At 38.2% G+C, this 22,285-nt stretch overlaps 1 protein-coding gene across 2 annotated transcripts in view; it reads left to right on the forward strand.

The window, feature by feature from the left end:
* Positions 1-22,285, forward strand: part of RIMS2 (regulating synaptic membrane exocytosis 2) — a 601,992-nt gene that overhangs the window by 154,676 nt on the left and 425,031 nt on the right. The gene's annotated exons all lie outside the window — the stretch shown is intronic.

Below are 22,285 nucleotides of genomic sequence, written 5' to 3' on the forward strand. Positions count from 1 at the left end.
GAATTTATTGTGATGGTGAAAAAGCAGGGAAATGGCCAATTAAAGGTAAGATCACGTTCACTAGAAATACACTGAAAATAACCCATACTGGAGCCAGACAGAGTCTTTGAAAATTCAACAACCATTGACTTGGTTAAATATATTTAGTCTGGGGAGAAGACAAGGTAAAGAAGAAGCTAATTATTCCTATTGAAATGTAGTTATCAGGGCATATAATCATTGGTATTTTTGTCTGTTCTGTTCCTCTTAACATTTTTTTTCAATTCTGGTAAAATACACAAACATAAAATGTACCTTTGTAACAATTCTTAAGTTCAGTGGTATTAGATGCATTCACATTACTATGCAACCATCACCATTATCTATCTTTGGAATTCTTTCCATCTTATAAAATTGAAGCTCTGTACCCATTTACCATTAACTACTCTGTTCCTTTCCCTTCCCTAGCTCCTGGCAACCACCTTTCTACTTTCCATCTCTATGATTTTGACTATTCTTTAAAAAAATTTTTTTTTTAATGTTTATTTATTTTTGAGACAGAGAGAGACAGAGCATGAACGGGGAAGGGTCAGAGAGAGAGGGAGACACAGAATCTGAAGCAGGCTCCAGGCTCTGAGCTGTCAGCACAGAGCCCGACACGGGGCTCGAACTCACAGACCGTGAGACCATGACCTGAGCTGAAGTCAGAAGTTCAACCGACTGAGCCACCCAGGCGCCCCTGATTTTGACTATTCTTAAGTAACCCACATAAGTGGAATTATACAGCATTTGTCTTTCCGTGTCCGGCTTATTTCATTCAGCATCATGTCCTCTAGGTTCATTCATGTTGTAGCAAATGTCGGTATTTCCTTACTTTCTAAGGCCGAATGATATTCCTTGGTATTTATGCATCACGTTTTGCTTATCTCTTCTTTGATGGATGCCTGTGTTGCTCCCATGTTTTAGCTCTTATGAGTGCCGCTGCTAGGGACATGAATGTACAAGGACCTCCTCAAGGCCCTGCTTTCAGTTCTTTGGGTATATACCTAGAAGAGGAGTTGCTGGATCATATGATAATTCTATTTTTAATTTTTTGAGGAACTGATTCTCTGTTTTCCACAGGGACTGTACTGTTTTACGTTCCTCTCAACAGCGCACATGTGTTCCAGTTTCTTTACATCCTCACCAGTACTTGCTATTTTCAGATTTTTTTTTTTTGATCGTGACCACCCTAATGGGTGTGAGGTGGTATCTCATAGTAGTTTTGATTGGCATTTCCCTAGTGATCAGTGTGGTTGTGATACTGTGATTTGTAATACATTTAGCCTTTGCTTCTCACTTGCTTCTGTGTATTCTCCAATTCCCTTTGCGATTTTTTTTCTCTGATCCATTCGTTGTTTAAGGGAGTATTGTTTAATTTCCACAAACTTGTGAATTTTCCAGCTTGTCTTCATTATTGAGTTTTAACTTTGTCTCGTGGTGGTCAGAGTACTTACTTTGCATAACGTCTACCTTTTGAAAACTTACGGAGACTTAATTTGTGCCCTAAAATGCGGTCTGTCCTCGAAAATATTCCATGTGCGGTCGAGAAGACTATGTCTGCTGTTGTTGCTGGGCGGTGCACTGCGTAGATGTCTGTTCGCTCTACGGGGCTTGCTGTGATGTTCAAGCCCTTGATGTCCATACCTGTCCTCTGTCTCTTTGTTCCATGTGTCATCGAGAGTGTGGTATCTTGAAGTCTCTAAGCATTAGTGTAGGGCTGCCTACGTCTCTTTTCACTTCTGTCAAGTTTTGCTTCATGTGTTTTGCTGGTCTGTTATGAGATATGTTATCATCTGTAACTGTCATCTCTTCTTGCTACATGGAAGCTTTGATTAAATACATAACGTTCTTCTTTGTCCCTTGTAACTTTTTTGATTTAAAGTCTATTTTGTGTGATACTAGTGTTGCCATCCTGGCTCTCTTTTGGCTGCTATTTGCATGGAATATCTTTTTCCATCCTCTCTCTCTCCATCTATTTGTGACGTTGGATCCAAAACGAGTCTCTTATAGACAGCATATAGTTGGATCGTGTAATTTTATCCATTCTTCAAATATCTGTCTTTGATTGGAGAGTGTAATCCGTTTACATTAAAAGCGATTGTTGATTAAGAAGGACTTCTGTCGCTTTGGTATTTATTTTCTATATGCCTTGTGCCTTCTTTATCCTTCATTTCCTACATTACTGTCTTTTGTACTTAATTGATATTTTGGGAGTGAAATATTTATTTTTTCATATCCTTTCCTGTAAATTTTATAACTACTTTCTTTGTGGTTACCATGGGGATTACATTCAACGTTCTAAAGTTATAAGACTGTAGTTTTGAATTTTTATCAGCTTATGTTCAATAACATACCAAACCTCTGCTCATTATAGCCCATCCTTACCCCTTTTGGTCGTTGATGTCACAAATTATCTGTTTATATTTGTGTACCCAAATATATGAACTAATAATTCTTTAAAATGCAGTAGTCTCTTAAATTATGTAGAAAACATTTGGAATTATAAACTGAAGTTACGATAATGCTAGCTTTTAGACTAATAATTAACAAAACACTAAAATACTAGTGCTTTAAATCATGTAGAAAATAAAAAGTGGAGTTATAAATTATTGTTACAATACTGACTTTTATACTTGCTCATGTAATTACCTTTATTAAGATCTTTATTTCATCATTGGACTTCGAGTTACTGTCTAGTGTTCATTTTACCCTGCAGGATTCCCTCTGGAACGTCTTGCAGGGGGTAACAAATTCCCCCTTCTTTTGAATGCAGTTTTGCCGGACATAGGATTCTTGTTTGATAGTTTCCTTTAGCATGTTGAATATATCTGTCCCCTGCCTTCTGGTTTCCAGAGGTTCTGATGAGAAATCTACTAGTAATCCTATTGAGGATCCTTTGTATGTAATAAGCCACTTATCTGCTGCTCCTCTCAAGATTCTTTCTTTATCTATGGCTTTAGAAAGGTTGATTATACCACAAGAGACTCTTATTGCTAGAGAACAAACTGAGGGTTGCTGGAGGGAGGTGAGGGGGAGATGGGCCAGATGGGTGATGAATATTAAGAAGAGTACTTGTGATGAGCACTGGATGTTGTATGTAATGATGAATAACTGAATTCTACAACTTTTTTTTAACGTTTATTTATTTATTTTTGAGAGAGACAGAGACAGTGTGACTGGGGGAGGGGCAGAGAGAGAGAGGGAGATAGAGAATCCCAAGCAGGCTCCACACTGTCAGCACAGAACCTGAAGTGAGGCTTGAACTCACGAACCGTGAGATCATGACCTGAGTCAAAACCGAGAGTCAGATGCTTAACCGACTGAGCCAACCAGGTGCCTGCACTGAATTCTACTTCTGAAACCAATATTGCTCTGTATGTTAACTAAAATATAAATCATAAATTTTAAAAAAGGAAAAAAAAAAGTTGGGTTATAATGTGCCTTGGTGTGGGTCTCTTTGAGTTTATCTTACTTGAAGTTTGTTGATTTTCTTGGATGTTTATATTCATGTCTTTCATCAAATTCGGGATGTTTTTAGCCATTATTTCTTCAAAATAATTCTCCTTGTTCATTTCTCTCTCCTTCTTCTGGGACATCCAGAATACATGTGTTGGTCCTCTTGATGGTGTCCCAAAGGTCCCTTATGTTTTGTTTACTTTTCTTCGTTCTTTTTGCTTTCTGTTCTTCAGGCTCGATATTTCCAGTGTCTTAGAATCACATTTGCTGATTTGTTCCACTGCCTACCCAAATCTTCCTCTAACTCCTGCTAATGAATTTTTCGTATCAGCTATCTGGACTTTTTCAGCTCCAGAATTTCTTCTTGGTTCCTATGTGGATCTTTTTTTTTTTTTTTTTTTCTTTACTGATATTTCCATTTTGTTCACACATCATTTTCTTGACTTTCTTCACTTTCACCTTTAGTTCCTTGAACATCTTTAAGATTGTTGTTTTGAAGCTTTTGTCTATTAGATCTCCACCAGGTCTTTTTAGGGACTGTTTCTGGTTTTTTTCCTTTGAATGGACCATATTTCCTGTTTCTCTTTTTGTCTCGGGATTGTGTTATTGTTGTTTGAAATTGGACATTTGAATTTAATAATGTGGTATCTCTGGAAATCAGAGTTTCCCTTTTCCTTGGGGTTTGTTACTTTTTGTTACTGTTTTTATTTTTTAGTTGTTACTGCCTATCTCGGTGCCAAAGTTCAGCCTGAGGTATAAACTTAAAATCTTCTCAGGTCTTTTCTGAGCTTACACCTTTCTCTGGGTACAGTATACTGTATAGTTACTGTCTAATTTTTCCTGAATATGCAGTTGCTTTGGATGTTATAGTCCTAATACCTGGCTCCTAAGAGGGGAGAAAGAGAAAAATGAAGGGAGAAGAAGGAGAAAAAGGGCACCAGCTCTTTAAATCCCTTGGAAGTAACTTCACCCAGAGTGGAAGGTGTTTGCAGCAATATGGGTAGGCATAACAATAATGGCTGCCCTGCTTTTTCTCTGTTCCTTTCTGACCAGACACAGTGAGCTGTGATCAGAGCACAGGTGTGCAATATTTGGAGAATAGGATCCTTTTTTTTAAGTTTTTATTTTAATTCCAGTTAGTTAACATACAGTGTGACATTAGTTTCAGGTGTATGACATTGTGATTCAACAATTCCATACATCACCCAGTGCTTATCACAAGTGCATTCCTTAATCTCCATACTTATTTAACCCATGTCCCCACCCTCCTCCCCTCTGGTAACCATCCGTTTGTTGGCTGTAGTTAAGAGTCTGTTTCTTGGTTTGTGTCTCTCTCTTTTTCCCCCTTTGTTCATTTGTTTTGTTTCTTAAATTCTACATATGAGTGAAATTGTATGGTATTTGTCTTTCTCTGATGGAGTTCACTTTAGCATTATACTCTCTAGTTCCATCCTCGTCAGCATTAAGGGCAAGATTTCATTCTTTTTTATGGCTGAATAATATTCCATTATATCTCCATTCATCTATCGATGGACACATGGGCTGCTTTTATAATTTGGCTATTGTAAGTAATGGTGCCATAAACATAGGGGTGACTGTATCTCCTTGAATTAGTGTTTTTGTATTTTTTGGGTAAATACCCAGTAATGTGACTGCTGGATTGTGGGGTAATTCTATTTTTAACTTTCTGAGGCACCTCCATACTATTTCCCAGAGTGGCCGCACCAGTTTGCCTTCCCACCAACATGCTTGCGTGTTCCTTTTTCTCCGCGTTCTCACCAACACCTGTTGTTTCTTGTGTTGTTGATTTTAGCCATTCTGACAGGTGTGAGGTGATATTGCATGGTAGTTTTGATTCGCATTTCCCTTCTTGCCCACCCTGGCCTCTGCAAGCTGTGTGAAGCTGACGTAGGAACACATGTGTGACGCTGGCCAAAGGGGAAGAGGTGGAGGGTTAGTAGCTGCCACTGGGCTAAAGGCTGAAATTGAAAGTAACTGCAGTTTGCCACCCAACCTTTCTCCGGGAAATTGTAATTAAAAAAAATTTTTTTAAACGTTTTTATTCATTTTTCAGAAAGAGAGAGAGAGAGACAGAATGTGAATGGGGGAAAGGCAGAGAGAGAGGGAGACACATAATCTAAAGCAGGCTCCAGGCTCTGAGCTGTCAGCACTGAGCCTGATGTGGGGCTCGAACCTGTGAACTGAGAGATTATGACCTGAGCTGAAATCCAATGCTTAACCGACTGAGCCACCCAGGCACCCCTGGAAATTGTAATCTTCTTAATCAACTTTCAAGTTTCAAAGTAGTTGTGTTAGATTCTGCCAGTGCAGTTGTTGTCTAGATGGGGAGGCAGATTCTTGGTGCTTCCTGGTCTACCTTAAAATTTTTGGAACTACCTTTTTTATTAAAGATTTGATGCTTCTGTGCCTTTTCACTCATTGTTTCCTCTATCTAGAGTCAGCTTCTCTATTTTGTCCATTTATACAGATTCTTCCAAATCCAGCCTAGATATTTCTTCCTTCATGAACCCTAACAGTTTTTATCAGTATATCTTCATATCTTCCGTATGTATGTTTTTATTACTGTCCTTATCAGATTTTACTGTAATTTATTTGTTTAGTTATATGTTTTGCCTGTTGGTTTCCTGGGGACAGAGATTGTATTTTATTAATTTCTTTATCATAAGTATTTAATACAATTACTAAGAGATAGGAGATACTTATGTGGTTGACATTCAAATTATTTACAATCAGCAGACCCTGGATGCCAACCAGTCAGAATATCTAACTGGCTAAGAATAAGCAAAGGTTATTACTCTATCCTTGCATATACTGGCTGGATATTAGTCCTGGGTGCTTAGTCAATGCCTGCAGGCTATGAATGATTAGTGGGCAAGAACATTTTTCCTTTTTTATCTTTTTTTATGTAGTGATTGTGTACAGTTATGGCTTTCTTACATGAATTAAAGATATCCTAAATACAATTCCAACTAAGACCAAAACAGCCTGAATATGGGTATTTATACTTTTGAATTCTTTTCACCAGTTGATTCCTGTAGAGTTGCTTTGTGCCATAATTTTATCAGTTATGTTGTTTTCAGTATAACTGGGAATGATTAGAAACATCTATAGATTACTCAGTCTGTAAGTAATATCTTTTATCTACCACAGTTTATGCCACAATCTGCTGAACACGGCCTCCTGCGATTTGATGAACTCTACAAAGTACAGCATTAGCTATAAAGTTTTAATAAAATTGCATTGATGGACTCATCAGCTAACATCTTTTTTGCTACTCACTTGTGAAACAGAATAAGCTTTTTTCTCCTGTAAGATTTCCTAGCTTTCACAGTGAGCAATATTAATTTGTAAAAGCTGTCCACAGCCAGTCTTAATTACTGCTTGTAAGTTGCCAATACCCTCAGTTTATTTTCATATAACGTTAATAGCTTTTCTTAGGGTTTGAATGTTTTGCAAATAGATGATGCTGCAAAGAGAGATGGGTTCACACTGTGATTTGATGATAATGTCTTAAGAGCAGTCTCTTGGGGTCTCTCTTATAGCAGTGCAGGCTTTCACTGGTTGGGTATATAACTGGGAGTTATGTATCCGAAAGTATTTTCTTGTATATTCTCATACCTCCCTCCTTAACTTTTAACGAATTGCAAGGTATTAAATAGCATTAGCTTATTATTGGATAGCATGTTATGAACAAGCTTTGTAAGGTATGGTCTTAGAAATTAAGATATTTTTATTAAGAACAATGCCAGTTAAAAATGATAATCTCAATTGTTTCTTACCCTCCGATTATATTTTTTCAGTATTATTGCAATTAGAATTAGGTTCCTGCTTAATTTTTCAAACTTTGATCAACTAGCACCTTGTTTAGTCATGGATATATAACTGTAGCATCTGTAATGTGCTCTGAACACATAAGAAGACTCTTCACATTTAATAAGCAAGTATTGGGGCGCCTGGGTGGCTCAGTCGGTTAAGCGGCCGACTTCGGCTCAGGTCATGATCTCGCGGTCCGTGAGTTCGAGCCCCACGTCGGGCTCTGTGCTGACAGCTCAGAGCCAGGAGCCTGTTTCAGATTCTGTGTCTCCCTCTCTCTGTGCCCCTCCCCTGTTCATGCTCTGTCTCTCCCTGTCTCAAAAATAAATAAACGTTAAAAAAAATGTTTAATAAGCAAGTATTGGTGTTAGTTGTTGACACAGCTCCACTTAGGTCAATCATCTACAAGTATATTGTATGTATCATGTGTATATAACAGGAAGTTCTTCTCAAGCTATTTACCAGTTATCTATAATGGATACTTTACAGGTGTATTGAGAAACTAAGTTAAGAAAATCGCAATTGCATGAAGAATAAGACTGCCGGGTGAATTTGTTCGTCTGTAGTTTCTATTACACTGAGGTATGATACTAGTGTCTGACTTGAAAATATTCTCTAAAAATTGGCAACTCTAGATTATTGACATGAAGAAACCCCACGTTATGTTTATTTAAAATGTACTAAACTATCAAGATCATTAGCAATATAACTGAACTAGAGTCTCATTTCTGTCTTCTCCTATAAACAGTCAGCCTCTAGGGGCACCTGGGTGGCTCAGTCGGTTAAGCATCGACTTCAGCTCGGGTCGGGATCTCGTGGTCCGTGAGTTCGAACCCCGCGTCAGGCTCTGCGCTGACAGCTCAGAGCCTGGAGCTTCTTTCAGATTCCGTGTCTCCCTCTCTCTCTGACCTTCCCCCTGTTCATGCTATCTCTCTCTGTCTCAAAAATAAATAAACGTTAAAAAAATTAAAAAAAAAAAAAACAATCAGCATCTATATTTCTGGATTATTTGTCCTACAGTTGTTTGATACCTCAGATTCTTTGTTTATTTTATCTTGCAAACATATAGTACTTTGTACTCTAAGGAAGTATTTAAGAATGCACAGTTTGATTTAGTCAGATGGCACTTTTCCATGAAGTTTAACTTTTATCAAGGGTTTTTGAAAAATAATCTTTACCAACCTAAGGAAATGCCCATTTATTTCTACTTCTCTTACCAAGTTAAAGAAATATACCTGTATTCTTAGTTTTCTAAGAATTACTTTAAAGCATAAAATGGTGTTGTATTTTGTCAAATGAAATCGTGTTGTATTTTGTCAAGTGCTTTTCTTTATTTATTGAGGTAATCATATGATTTTTCTTCTTTAGTCTGTTATATTCCATTGTATAACTAAATTTTCTGATGTTGTGTCATCCTTACATTCCTGGGGTTAAATGGTGGTTGATTGTGATAGGACACGTTTTCTAGTTGTTTCGGATTTTGTTATTTAAGTTTTATGTTTTGACTCCCTCCCCATACAGGTGAGTAGAATTGGCCTATGCTCATCTTATGTCAAAATTACACTTGCCTCATGAAATGAGATATATGGCTTTCATCCTTTTGTTTTTAAATTTCATTTTATGGGATAATTTATACAAGATATGATTTAATGGCCTTTAAAGGTTTGGAAGGATTCACCGGTAAATTTGTAGCAATTGTTATGAGTACAGTTCCACTCAACCCCATGACACCTGCAAATGGTTCTTGAACATACCAATAGCTTCCTGCGTCTCTCTTCCTGAGGGCATTTTAGGGCCAACGAAGTAGGTTTAACCCGAAAGAGAGGGGCAGAAGTGCCAACGAGCTAACAGATAAATTCCCTACTTCCTTGCCTCTTCGTATGATGATTCTGAGGGTTCCCTCAAGCCCAAGCTTCATTTGCCTTCAGAAATAACCTACTCTTTGTTTATTGGCTTTTCTCTTTTACATATTTTACGTTCCCACACTTTTGCTGTACTTTTTGGGATTATGTCTCAAATACACTACTTTGCATTCAAATCTTTGGGTCAGGATTGTGGAGAAACCCAAACAAGATAAAAACCATCTGGGCCTCGGATTTTTTTTTTTAATAGAAGGGGTATTTTTAAGAATTTGTTAATTGTGATATAATTCGCATAACATCAAATGCATTGTTTTAAAGTATACAACTTAGTCTATTCACAATGTTGCACAACAATCATCAATAGCAAATTCTAGAACATCTCCATCACCCTGAAAAGAATCCCTGTAGACCTTAGCAGTCAGTCCTATCTCCCTACACACTCAGACAACATCTAATCTTCTTTCTTCTCCCTGGATTTGCCTATTCTAGACATTTCATATACATGGAATTACATAATATGTAGCCTTTGTGTCTGGCTTCTTTCACTTAGCATAATGCTATAACGTTTCATTTGTATTGTAGCAAGAATTAGTACCTCATTTCTCTTTATGGCTGAATAATATTTTATTGTGTGGATATACCACATGTTCATTTGCTCACCAAGTGAAGGACATTTGGGGTGTTTATACTTCTTGGCTATTATGAATAATGCTTTTAGGGACACACATTTATGAGTTGTTCTGTGAATATATGCTTTCAATTATCTTGGGTATTACCTAGTACAGGAATTGCTGGGTCATGTGAGAATTCTGTTTACGTTTTTGAAGAATTGCCAAACTATTCCACAGTGACGGCTCCATTTTAAGTTCCTGCCATCGGTGTACAAGGGCTACATTTCCCACATCTTTGCCAACGCTTCTGATTTTCCTTAAAAAAAAAATTATATCCATTCCAGCAGGTATGAAGTTGACTTGGGTTCATTGGCTGTCCCCACAGTCCACCACGGCTATGCCTAGAGCCAGATGTGAGTCAGAGAGATTTGACACTGGATACCCACATCACCTGCTCCATGAGCCTTAAAATGGACTTCATGTGACAAATTTAGTGTCCTTTGTTCATTAGAGACTGGGGTTTGAATTCTGACTGCATTGCTTCTCTGGTGGAAGACACTTGCCTATGTGACTTAAACTCTTTCAATCTTCAGTTTCTGCCTCCATGAACTCAGGGCAATCCGTGCCTATTAGATGAGATAACAGATATACAAGAATGAGAGGAGTGCCTGGAACATGGGCAGAACTCAAAAGATGCTACCTATCTTTGTTATTCTCGTCGTTAGTAGCAGGAGTGGTGTTGTGATGTAACAGTGGCTGGGGCGGTGGTGTTATTAGGAGTACCAGGGCTTGGGCTACAAACCAGAGCCTTGCTTTGCAAAGTGTGGTCTGAAGACCAGCAGAAGCAGCAGCATCACCTGGGAGATTGTTCAAGATGCAGAATCCCTATCTCTCTGCCGCCGAGATCCGGAACTCAGAATCTGCATTTTAACAAGATCCCTTGGTGATTCGAATGCACGGTACAGTTTGAGAAGCACTGGTTTAGTATACCATTTTGCTGCTCCCAACTTATCCAGCTCATTAGAGCTGGCAGGTTCCACAATTTTGTTCTTAGTTTGTTTTAACAGGGTTTTTTTGAGGTGTAATTGTTATACAAAACGTGCACATCTTTCAACAATTTTATGGCATTGAGCAAATGCATACACTTGTGAAAATATCACCATAGTCAAGTGTGACAAACAGGTGGAATCTGGAAAGTTCTCTCTCTTCTTTTTAATATTTATTTAGTTTTGAGAGAGAAAGAGAGAGCATGAGCAGTAGAGGGGCAGACAGAGAGGGGGACAGAAGATCTGAAGTGGGCTCTGTGCTGACAGCAGAGAGCCCAACGTGGGGCTTGAACTCACAAACCGTGAGGTTGTGACCTGAGCCTCAGTTGGACGCTTAGCTGACTGAGCCACCCAGGCGCCCCAAGAATCTGGAAAGTTCTTAAATGTTATTTTATTTTTTCTTAAAGACAATTTCATGAAAGCCCATGTATTTGGATTGTAGAAATTTGCTAAGCAAACAGATTTTAAAGTAATATGTAAAGTAGTATAAATATAAAATATTAATTCACTGTCATTTCTTGAACATGTCCTGGTATTTTCTAGGCACTTGGGTCTGTAGCAGTGAACTAAAACAGACAAACAGGGGCACCTGTGTGGCTAAGTAGGTTAAGCGTCCAACTTCAGCTCAGGTCATGATCTCATAGTGAGTTTGAGGCCCTCATCATACTCTCTGCTGTCAGCACAGAGCCCACTCCAGATCCTCTGTCTCCCTCTCTCTCTGCCCTTCCCCCACTGGTTCTCTCTCTCTCTCTCTCTCTCTCTCTCTCAAGAATAAATAGACATTTAAAAAATACAATAGAAAAACTTCTCTTACTTTTCTGGAGATTATATTCTAATTAGGAGATGCACACAACATAAGTTGTAGAGATAAACAAGTATTAAGAAGGTGTAAATACACTGGAAAAAAAAATAAAATCTAGATACTTCTGGGTGGTGTTGGCAATTTAATTTGGATGGCCTTAAAAGTGACAGTTGAGCAATGACTTGAAAGAGACAAGGGAGTCAGTGTTGCAGATGTTTAGGGGAAAAGCAGGCCAGACTGAGGTAACAGTGAATACAAAAGTCCTATGGTAGAGGCGTGCTTGACATGTTGGAAAATAACAAGGAAGTCACCGTGGCTCGAGCAGAGCAAGTAGGTGGGAGCAGGGAGAGACAGAATTAGAGAGGGAGACTGCAGAGGACCTTTTGGATCATTGTAAAGGTGTCGACACTTAATCCTGAGTAAAATGGGGAGTATTAAAATGTTCTGACCCAAAATGTGACACGGCGTGTTACATTATAAAATACGTTGAAGGGTTTATTTGGCTGTTTAGTTGGGATAGATTAATGGGAAAAGTGAGACCAGGGTGGAACCTGGGAGACCAGTTATGAGATTATTACAATAATTTAGGCAGGTGATGGCGGTGACTTAGACCAGGTTGGTTGTGGTGGAGGTGGTGGGTTGTCATCTTTGTAGATACATTTTTAAAGTAGAACCAAGAAGATTTTCTGGTGGAATCTATGTGGGATATGGGAGAAAAAGATTATTCCACAATTTTTGGCCTGAGGCAAACTGGGAGGGTTGAGAGTCACCATTAACTGCTGTAAGACTGTGGAAGGAGCAGTTTTGGGGTGAAGTTCTGGAATTCAGTTTGGGCATGTTAAAATTGAGATGAGTCAAAATACAAATTCATTGAATCTTAGATATAAGGCTGTGCTTTTATTTTGTGCTGTGATAGTGTTGTGAATATCAGTACACTAGAATTGTGAAGTCTTAGAATAGTAAATCTTCCTTGGATAGGTCAAGTTGGACTTGCCTTATGTTGAACTCTGCTTCAAAGTAGGTTACATGACTATGTGATCAGTGATGTCACTGCCTTTTAGGACTTACAGGAGCAAGAAATACAGTTTGCAAAAGGAAGTCCAGATAGTAGTCTATGGCTTCTGGAAGTTTACTTACAGGAAACCATGGAAGATCCCAAATAGTTTTGTCCCTTAACTTGAAAGTTTTAAAGAATTACTAGCAAGAATCTAAGAAACAGGTAAGTGAAGCTTTATACTTGGAACTTTTTGTTCTCTGAATTACTACCTCTTCCTTAAACATTTCTCCCTCCCAAGAGTGTTTCAGTGATTTCCATATCACCATGTTTCATTACTATTATGTTAGTATTGCATCTAATTTTATTCTCCCATTCCCCTCAATTTGAATGAAGCACCATCATCTTTACCTTCTGTTAAACTTTGTATAATTATGTTCCGGCCTCCTTCCTTTTATGAGATGTCCTCTTCAGACATTGTCCTGTTCTGTTTTCCATTTTATTTTTATTAAAAAAAATTTTAAGTTTATTTATTTACTCTGAGACAGAGAGAGAGACAGAGAGAGAGAGAGAGAGAGAGAGAGAGAGAGAGAGAGAATGCAAGCAGAGGAGGGGCAAGAGAGAGGGAGAGAATCCCAAGCAGGCTGTGCAATGTCAGCACAGAGCCTGATGCAGGGCTCAATCTCTTGAACCATGAGATCCTGACCTGAGGCGGATGCTTGACCTGCTGAGCCACCTCGGTGCCCCTCTGTTTTCCATTTTAAATGAAACTTTCTATGTGAATATGCTTTCTATTTAAGAAAATTTAAACTTGCTTCCACCCATTTTTAAATCATAATTTAAATTTAAATTTATTGAAATGATTTTATAATTCTGTAATTTATACATCATAACTTTCAAGTTCTTCTAAATGATGGAAAAGAAAACTGTCAACTGGTAGGACATTTGTATTTGAATCTGAATTAGTATGCAGTGGAAAATAATTAATAATTGTATCATGTTTTGTAATATACTCTTTTTAAATTTTGTTAAATTGTTAAATTTTATTTAAAAACTCACTTTTTAATTTGTTAAATTTCCTGTATTTTTATCTGAGATTTAATTTATTTTTAGGGAAAAGGTATAACAACGTAGTATTAATATCCAAAGAATCCAGTGGGTTCAGCTTGAGTAAAGTGCAATAGCACAGACTAGTGGGAAAACTTAATAATTGCAGAAATTATTATTATTTCTTTAAGCTTGCTCAGTTGTAAGACTCGTCCTAAAAAAATTACTTAGAGAAATTTAAGCTTGAAATGCAGTTATGAATTAAAATGAGATCTGAAATTCAAATAAATATTTATTATGAAGTAACAATCACCTATTCTGATATAATCACTATACTATTAAAAGCTTCTTAATGATTACTTTGGAAACCACTTCTCTAGTTTTTTGATAACATTGAATTTAAAACAAGGTTTGTAAAATAAATCACATGATTTGATGAAAAGGAAAGTAAAAATAACATTTCAAAATACGTACAGCTAATTGCTTACCTTTGATATGATTGTCTGACTCCTTTACTCACACCCCTCCATAAAAAACCCTGAAAATAAGCTATCCTGTATTTAAAAAAATATTTTTATGAAAATTCAGTAATTGATTCTCTTTTATCTCATATATTTATGTTAAATACATATTCACTTTCGTGATTATAAATATCAGTCAATATTTTTACTAGTCCAATTAACCTTAGTTGGTTACTAGTCTGACATTCCTTCCTATGCATTCCCATCCCTCCTCCTGCTTTTTTCCCCCTGCTTTTCTATTTTGAAATATTTCAAGGGGAACCTGGGTGCCTCAGTAGGGTAAGCGTCTGACTCTTGATTTCGGTTCAGGTCATCATCTAATGGTTTGTGAGTTCGAGCCCCTCATCCGGCTCTGTGTTGAGGATGCAGAGCCTGCTTGGGATTCATTCTCTCTCCCTCCCTGTCTCTCTCTCTGCCCCTCCCCAGCTCTCTCTCTCTCTCTCTCTCTCTCTCTCTCAATAAATAACTAAACTTTAAAAAAAGAAATATTTCAAAACTGTCAAGAAGTTTAGAGAATAATACCAACCTTATACAAATCTTAGGATTTTGCCATATTTGTTTTATATTTTTCTTGTTTTTAGAGCTAGAGCAATTGTCTGAATACTTATGATTCCACCCGTGTTTTTATTTGTATGGTTTAACTTGATACACATGCTGCTAATCTATAGGGTGTGTGATTTTGCAAGGTTTTTATTGTTATAGTATGGATCATACTGTATATATTTTTCTGAAGCCCGTTTTATCTAGCTCTATATTCAGAGTTATCTCAACATTTAGATTCATCAAAACCCAGCTCATTCATTTTGACTGCTGAATAGAATTCTTCTGTATGAATGTGCTACACTTTATCCTTTGTCATGTTGGTTTAGGTGATTTAGGTACATACCTGTTCATGTCTTCTTGTGCATGCTTGAAAATTTCCCTGGGGTAGATATAAGATTTATGGGTCATAAAGTATATAGGTCGCCATTTTCTGTTTCACTAGATATGGCAGAATGGCTTCCCCAACTGGTTGAAATAATTTAGATCTTGAGAGAAATGTTTCTGAGTATTGGTTCCTCTACTTTCTCTCCAGTGTTTGGTATTGTCAGACTTCAAAATGTTGCCCAACTGATGGAAGTGAAATAGTAGCTCGTTGTTGTAAGTTTGCATTTTCTGACTGATGAGGTTAAGCACCTTTTTATTTCTTTATTGTTGACTTGGGTTTCTCTGTGGAATTGCATATTCACTCCCTGACCTATTATTCTATTGTGATGTTTGTCTCTTTCTTACTGAATACGGAAACTCTCCATATTTTCTGAATGCATACCCTTTGCTAACTGCATACCTTGCAATAAAACCTCTTCCAGATTGTGGTTTCTCTTTTTACTTTATCTTATTATTTTACTATTCAAAAGTAAACATTTCAATCCAGTAGAATTTATCTTTTTTAATTTTAAATTTTTAGTTAACTTCCATCATCTCGTATAGATACAATAAAAAGAAGAGAAAAAAATTTCTCCTTGTGTTGAGAACTCTTAGGATCTACTCTTTCAGTAACTTTACTATATATCGTATACCAGTGTTGATTGTCGTACTAACATTGTACATTACATCCCTAGTACTTAGCTTATAACTGGAAGTTAGTACCTTTTGACCACCTTCCTCCATCCAGACTGCCCCTGGTAACCACACCTCTGGTCTCTTTTCTATGAGTTTAATCTCTTTTCTCTTAATTTAATTTATTTCTGTGTAAATTTAGAAGTTAAACTCTCAGTGCAGAGACAAAAATCTTTATATAACAGTTATGTTTATTTTAACAGAAGATGTTAAAAGTTAAGATTAATATTACGGCATAAAACACACTACTTTAATATGTAGAGAGAAAAATAGAGTTTAGGTAAAGTAGAAGGAAGGAATAAAGGTTTAAGTTTAGGCAGGATTGTCGAGCTCACTATAATTTTTAATTCTCTAATTTCTCTGAGGCTTTAAGTGTGAGTTAAACTATGTTTTCTTTTTTTCTCAGTTGGGTGTTTTGTTTGAATAAATAGTGCAGATATCTAAAATTTGAGTAATATGGACTGTATGGTGATATAATCATTGTATTTTGAACTTAACTGTCTTTCATTTTCACTATCATTTCCTATCTTTTAATTAATATTTGGCGTCTCAAATTGCCAAAACCTGAGATGGACCCCTCATATTATGGGTATTGTAAAGCTGTTGAAATTGCTACTCAATTATCTGATAGTCATAGTTTTCTAACTTACTTGGTTACTTCTTGTAAGGTCGTGGAAATATGTACTCATATGATCTAACCACCTCAGTTCTATAATTCAATAGGTTGAAACCACTTTTAGGTTCGTTTGATAACTCTTTTTGGAGAACACTCAAAAAGTGAATGAGTCTCTTAATACTTATGATAACTGCTCTCAGTTTTTTTTTCAAAGGAACTAGCTTATAGACAGTAGACCCCTTGCCATCCCCCCCCCCTCGCCACTCCCCCCACCCCCCCAACAATTGCACAGATTGTTCTTTTTGACTCTCTAAACTGGCTCTGTTCTCTAGTTTCTGATGTTTGCCTCAGGCCCTCCTACCTTCATGTTTGGTGCTATTTTTTTAGATTACTGACTTCAGTTAATTTTGCTGTAAAACCCAGCACTTTTAAAACGATTCACATAACATCAACTCTGGGTAGTATAGGCTATTGTCACATTCCCTGGGGACCACCTTGCCAGGGCTAGGTTCCTTTTCTATCTCTTCCAGCCTCCCTTCCCACAACTCCTGCCCAGAACAGAGGAAATCAGCTATTTTATCAGAAACCTGAAGCTCCTAGGACTTCTCTCTTTGCGTGTGGATCTAGCCCACACTTTGTACTTAGGCAATTATTAATCTCTGAACATAGCTGACAATGTTCACATCATGGTATAATAGGTATATTATGTTTGAAGTGCCTCCCACTTTGGATTCTTTTCACAGTAAGCCAGCTTCTTTTTTCTTTTTTGCCCTTGAGGCAATGGATGGGTGAAGAGAAGTTACAAAATGGGAAGCCTGGACCTTGTTACTTCAAGCCTGAAGGCAGTTGGGGACAGTGGTAGGTATGCAGAAAAGGGACGTCAAGGAAAAGCCAGCCCCTTTTACCCATGTGCATTGTGGGGAAGGAGACAGAAGACAGAGGTGAGGCCGTTAGATGACAGAGGTATGTTCTAATCTCTTCTTTCCAGGCTTTGCCCCAGGAGGAGGATGCCTGTTGGTTAAATGGAGGGCAGCTTTACCCTTCTTAACATCTGAGGTTCTTGGAAGAGGTCACTTTTCAGGATTCTAGCACCACCTGGGGCATAGCTACTTCCGAGTGAATTCAGCAGTGCATCATGGTTAAGAAAGGGCCAGCATTAGCTTTCCAGAGCTTTCCTTAGTTCCAGTGTGGCATGGAGGACACAAAAATAGCTGCCTGTCCCTGTCATGACACTCCCCCCGTTCTGAAGACTGGGGGATAAGGGATGAGATGACATTGCAGAAGAGGCTGCAGGACAGAGAGCTTGAGCCACGGCCGGATGGAGGATTCTTTGGGGGACTGAGAGGGGTCAGCAGTGCCTTGGGAGCTGAGGTGAGATCACGTCAATAGTGGAGCCCAATCCTGTCTAAATTGAAAAGCGCCAGACTATGAATTAGATGAGCTGCAAATTTCAGCAAGAGAAGCCCCATGGAACACCTAGACACTTCCTTTGAAAACAGCAGGAAAAGGGGTAGAAGTATCAGAAATAGAGAATTTATCCAAAGGAGCTATTTAATAGACTAAAATTACAGGGGTGGTTTCTTAAAAAAAAAAAATAGCTAGTATGCTGTTGAGGAAAACCGGACCAAAAGTAAAGAAATAAGCTGTGTTTCTTTGCAAGTGATTTTTCAAAGCTACAACAATTGGTAACAGAGAAGAGTTTGCAACAACTAAGATTTGGAGATGTTTCAGGTTAAAGTTTCTTCTGTCCTGCTATCTGCTGAGAGACTAATGGAAGACATCATACAGTTTTTTCACTTCAGCCTGCAAGTGTGGTTGTAGCTGGAGAGGCCATGCTTGTAGTTCATGGGGAATTTGAGAAAGTCTTGCTGTTTGTCTTGGGGTATCAGATGAAGCAAAGTTGCTGATTTTTGTTTTGCAATCCAGAAACCTACTCTATAGAGACTACAGTGATCTCCTAATTGCTTAAGGAACATATTTGAAAACTCAAACCCTCTAGGATACGGGCCAGTCCTTCAGCTTTCCAAATCTGGCATGACAGTGCTGGGGCCGGGGCTTGTCGGCTAGTAGGCACAAATTCCATTGAATTCTATCTTTTGAGACACAGAGACATCGTGGGTCTGGTCATGGGAACACTTCAGGGTAACGCGGATTGAGCCTCTCTGGATTTCCAGGTCTCTTGCGGATCTTTTCTGAATCCTTGTTGTTTTTTCAAATACAGCCTGGGCCAGGGGAGAAGAAGGCATCGAGGGATCTATGGTGCGAATGCATTCCTTTTGTAGCATTTACCACAATTGTAATCGAAACACTATTTGGGCAATTATTTGTTCTGCCTATTGTCTCCCCCATGACACTTCAAATTTGTTTTGCTTATTGTCTCCCCCACGACACCGCCAAGTCTGTCTGTTGAAATGTATTTACCAGCTCTTAGCATAGTGTCTGGCATATACTAGGCATTTAGTGAATATTGTACGAATGAGTAAGTAATTGATGAATTAGTGTTAATAGTTATTTGCCCGTCTATAAGTAAATTGGAATTTTATGGTCTGAATTAATTTCTATGATAAAGTACAGCTTCATCCAAGTTTATTTACTAATACTGAATGTAGTATTAATCTTTTAGTATAATATAGTAGGAATATATCTTTTAGTAGAATATAGTAGGAACATAGTAGAATATACTGAATATTGAATGTAGTATACGAATACTGAATGTAGTATTAATCTTTTAGTAGAATAGAGTAGGAACATTGTATTCAGTAGTGTGCTGATAAATGTTAACCAGTTGTTTTCTGTGAGAAAAAGCCCTGGTTTGTGGCATTTTCCAATTTCTGTTGTCTAAATACACCTACCAGGGCTGATTTCAAGCTAACCCACATGACTTTGTTGAATGTGCAGTTGGGAAGAAATGTGCACAACTGGTCCTTATGACTCAGTGAAAGCTGGCTCTAGAACACCACTGAAGTGCTTTCACACGCGAGTTTAGTAATGCATTGTTTATTTATTTATTTAATATAATTTATTGTCATATTGGTGTCCATACAACACCCAGTGCTCATCCCAACAAGTGCCCTCCTCAATGCCCATCACCCACTTTCCCCTCTCCCCCAGCCCCCATCAACCCTCAGTTTGTTTTCAGTATCCAAGAGTCCCTTATGGTTTGCCTCCCTCCCTCTCTGTAACTTTTCCCCCCCCCCCTCCCCCATGGTCTTGTTTTTCACATACAGAGGCTGCGTTGGTGATACACATTCACTACAGCATGTAGCTTAAAACGATTTTCAGTTAAGGTAATGCGATCGACCGTAAAGGATAAACTCCAAAAGTTTCTGTAGCTTAATATTATTGAGGTCTGTTTCTTATCTGTGTGAAATCCACATTGCTATGGCTGGTCAGCAGAGGGCTCTCTTCCAATTGCTCATTCAGGTTCCTGGGCTCCCTTTTTTGTGGCTCCTTTATCCCCGAGGGTCTTGAATGGGGAGCATGATGGGAGTACATGAGAGTTTCTTAATGGTCAGGGGAATGGCATACATCATTATACTTGTAATCAAATGACCAGAACATAGTCATATGGCCAGGTGCATCCATAGCTACAAGGGAGAGTGAGAAATGCAGCGTTCTAAGGGAAAAAAGAAATAAATTTAATAGCCAGCATCTTTTGTTTTTCTAGTCATGTGATAGATTAAGCTGATCAATTTATATTCTTCTCTTACTAATGCACACATTTGTAATCAGGCTGGCAGTGATTAGAAATGGAGTCTAGTAAATTCTTTTCTCTGTTCAGAGTTAGCTGGATCTTAAGAGCTTGGTCTGTAGTCTAACCAATAATCCTTCCTTTCCCTGAATTACTGTATTCTTTATTATCCCTATTTAGAGAGAAATTATAGGGGTTTGCAGAGCTTTAAAATTATTATATGCACTTGATATAATTTTGTTTTTGTTTTCTTTGTGTATTTGGCTTAGCTATTGAATTTATTATTTTTACAATTTTATTTTCTTTTTTAAATTAAAAAATTATTTTAGAGAGAGAGAGAGAGCATGAATGAGGGAGAGGGGCAGAGGGAGAGAGAGAATCTTAAGCAGGCTGCATGCTCCGTGTGGAGCCAAATGCAGAGCTCAGTCCCATGACCCTGCGATCATGATCTGAGCTGAAATCAAGAGTTGGTCACTCAACCGACTGAGCCACCCAGAAGCCCCTATTTTTAATAATTTTAAAGACATATTTAATTTTTCTTAATTTTTTTCTCCCTTTCAAACCTACTAAGGATATTTGTGAAGTGGAATGTACAGTAATAAGTGGCAAATTTGGGTCATTAGAGAGCATTCCTTGTCTTAATATTGCTATATTACTTTGAAAATTTTGGCATATTTAGAAATGAAGGTAATAATGCCTTATAATTTTCAATTCGATATGTCTTTGTATTCTCAGGGCTTCGGTGTGTTTGATATTTGCGAAGATCAGCAAAACTAATAGGCCCCAACCATGACTATTTCCGAGCGTACATATTAGTGAGATATTTTTTAACAGCCTTCATCATATGATACACTTGCTGATTAACCTAACTGCTTAAAGGGTTGCATTAACAAAACTCGGTGATTTTATTCCCAAATTAATTTAATTTTGTTTCATAGATACATAACTCACCTCTAATAGACATTAATAGTTTCATAACCGGTTCGTTACAAGTCACATATGCATATGCGTATGTGTTTGTGAGACGGAGTCCCATATACTCAGCGTATAAGTTAAGTTGCTCTGTGCGTGAGGGGCTTCAAGTGAAAGCGTCAGCCTCTGTACTACTTCGAGTGGATTTGTTTACTGAACTTTTTTTTTTTAAATTTTTTAACGTTTTTATGTTTTTATTTTTGGGACAGAGAGAGACAGAGCATGAACGGGGGAGGGGCAGAGAGAGAGGGAGACACAGAATCCGAAGCAGGCTCCAGGCTCCGAGCTGTCAGCCCAGAGCCCGACGCGGGGCTCGAACTCACGGACCGTGAGATCGTGACCTGAGCTGAAGTCGGAGGCTTAACCGACTGAGCCACCCAGGAGCCCCTGTTTACTGAACTTTTAAGATGAATAAACTATTAATCCAAGAATGAGAGGAGATAGCAAAAGAAGAGAAGAAAGTGAATCGGGTATTAGGATATGAGACTACTAAGAGCTGGCAGTTTAGGAGGGGACAGAGCGTCTAGTCAGAAAAGGAGCAGCCAGCGTGGGTATCCCAGAGAGTATAGGGAGAGTGTTAGCGCAGTGAGAGTCTTGAACAGGAATCCAACATCATCCTTCGTGCCTCGTGCTCATTTATCTCATATTGGTGTCCGCTGGGTGTTAACAGATGAGGAAAACGAGGCCCACAGTTCTTCCTAGTCTTTTTCTAATTTGGGGCTACACAGAAATGTTGCTGTCACCATTTGGATGATGAATAGTTCACACTGAGGTAAATTGGGAAGGCGGCTCATGGCCTTCCGTAGTCACTGGGGAGCACACCTGTAACCCGTTCCTCGTATCAAGCTGGGAATCTCTGCCTCAACCAATGGTTCTCGAACTTTATCAGGCATCAGAATCACCTGTAGGATTTGACAAAAAAAAAAAAAAAAAAAAAAAAAAAAAAAAATCACAGATTTCTGGGTCCTGTCCCAGAATTCCTGTCTGGAATGGGGCCTGGTGATCCTGATGCTATTGTGTGTCCCAGAGGATAGTCTTCGAGAATCTCTGTTCCAGAAGAACTTAAGTAACCTACTTGTGACAAATAATGAAGCAGGTTGTTTCCGCAGATGATTGTGATTGGATAGTTGTCTGACTCACGAACTCTGTTTTATTGTCAGTTAGCAGGCACAAAGGATATTAATCCTCAATATTCTGACTTATTCCAGATGAA

Source organism: Panthera tigris, chromosome F2 (assembly GCF_018350195.1).
Source record: "Panthera tigris isolate Pti1 chromosome F2, P.tigris_Pti1_mat1.1, whole genome shotgun sequence".
In the NCBI taxonomy this organism is placed as follows: Eukaryota; Metazoa; Chordata; class Mammalia; order Carnivora; family Felidae; genus Panthera; species Panthera tigris.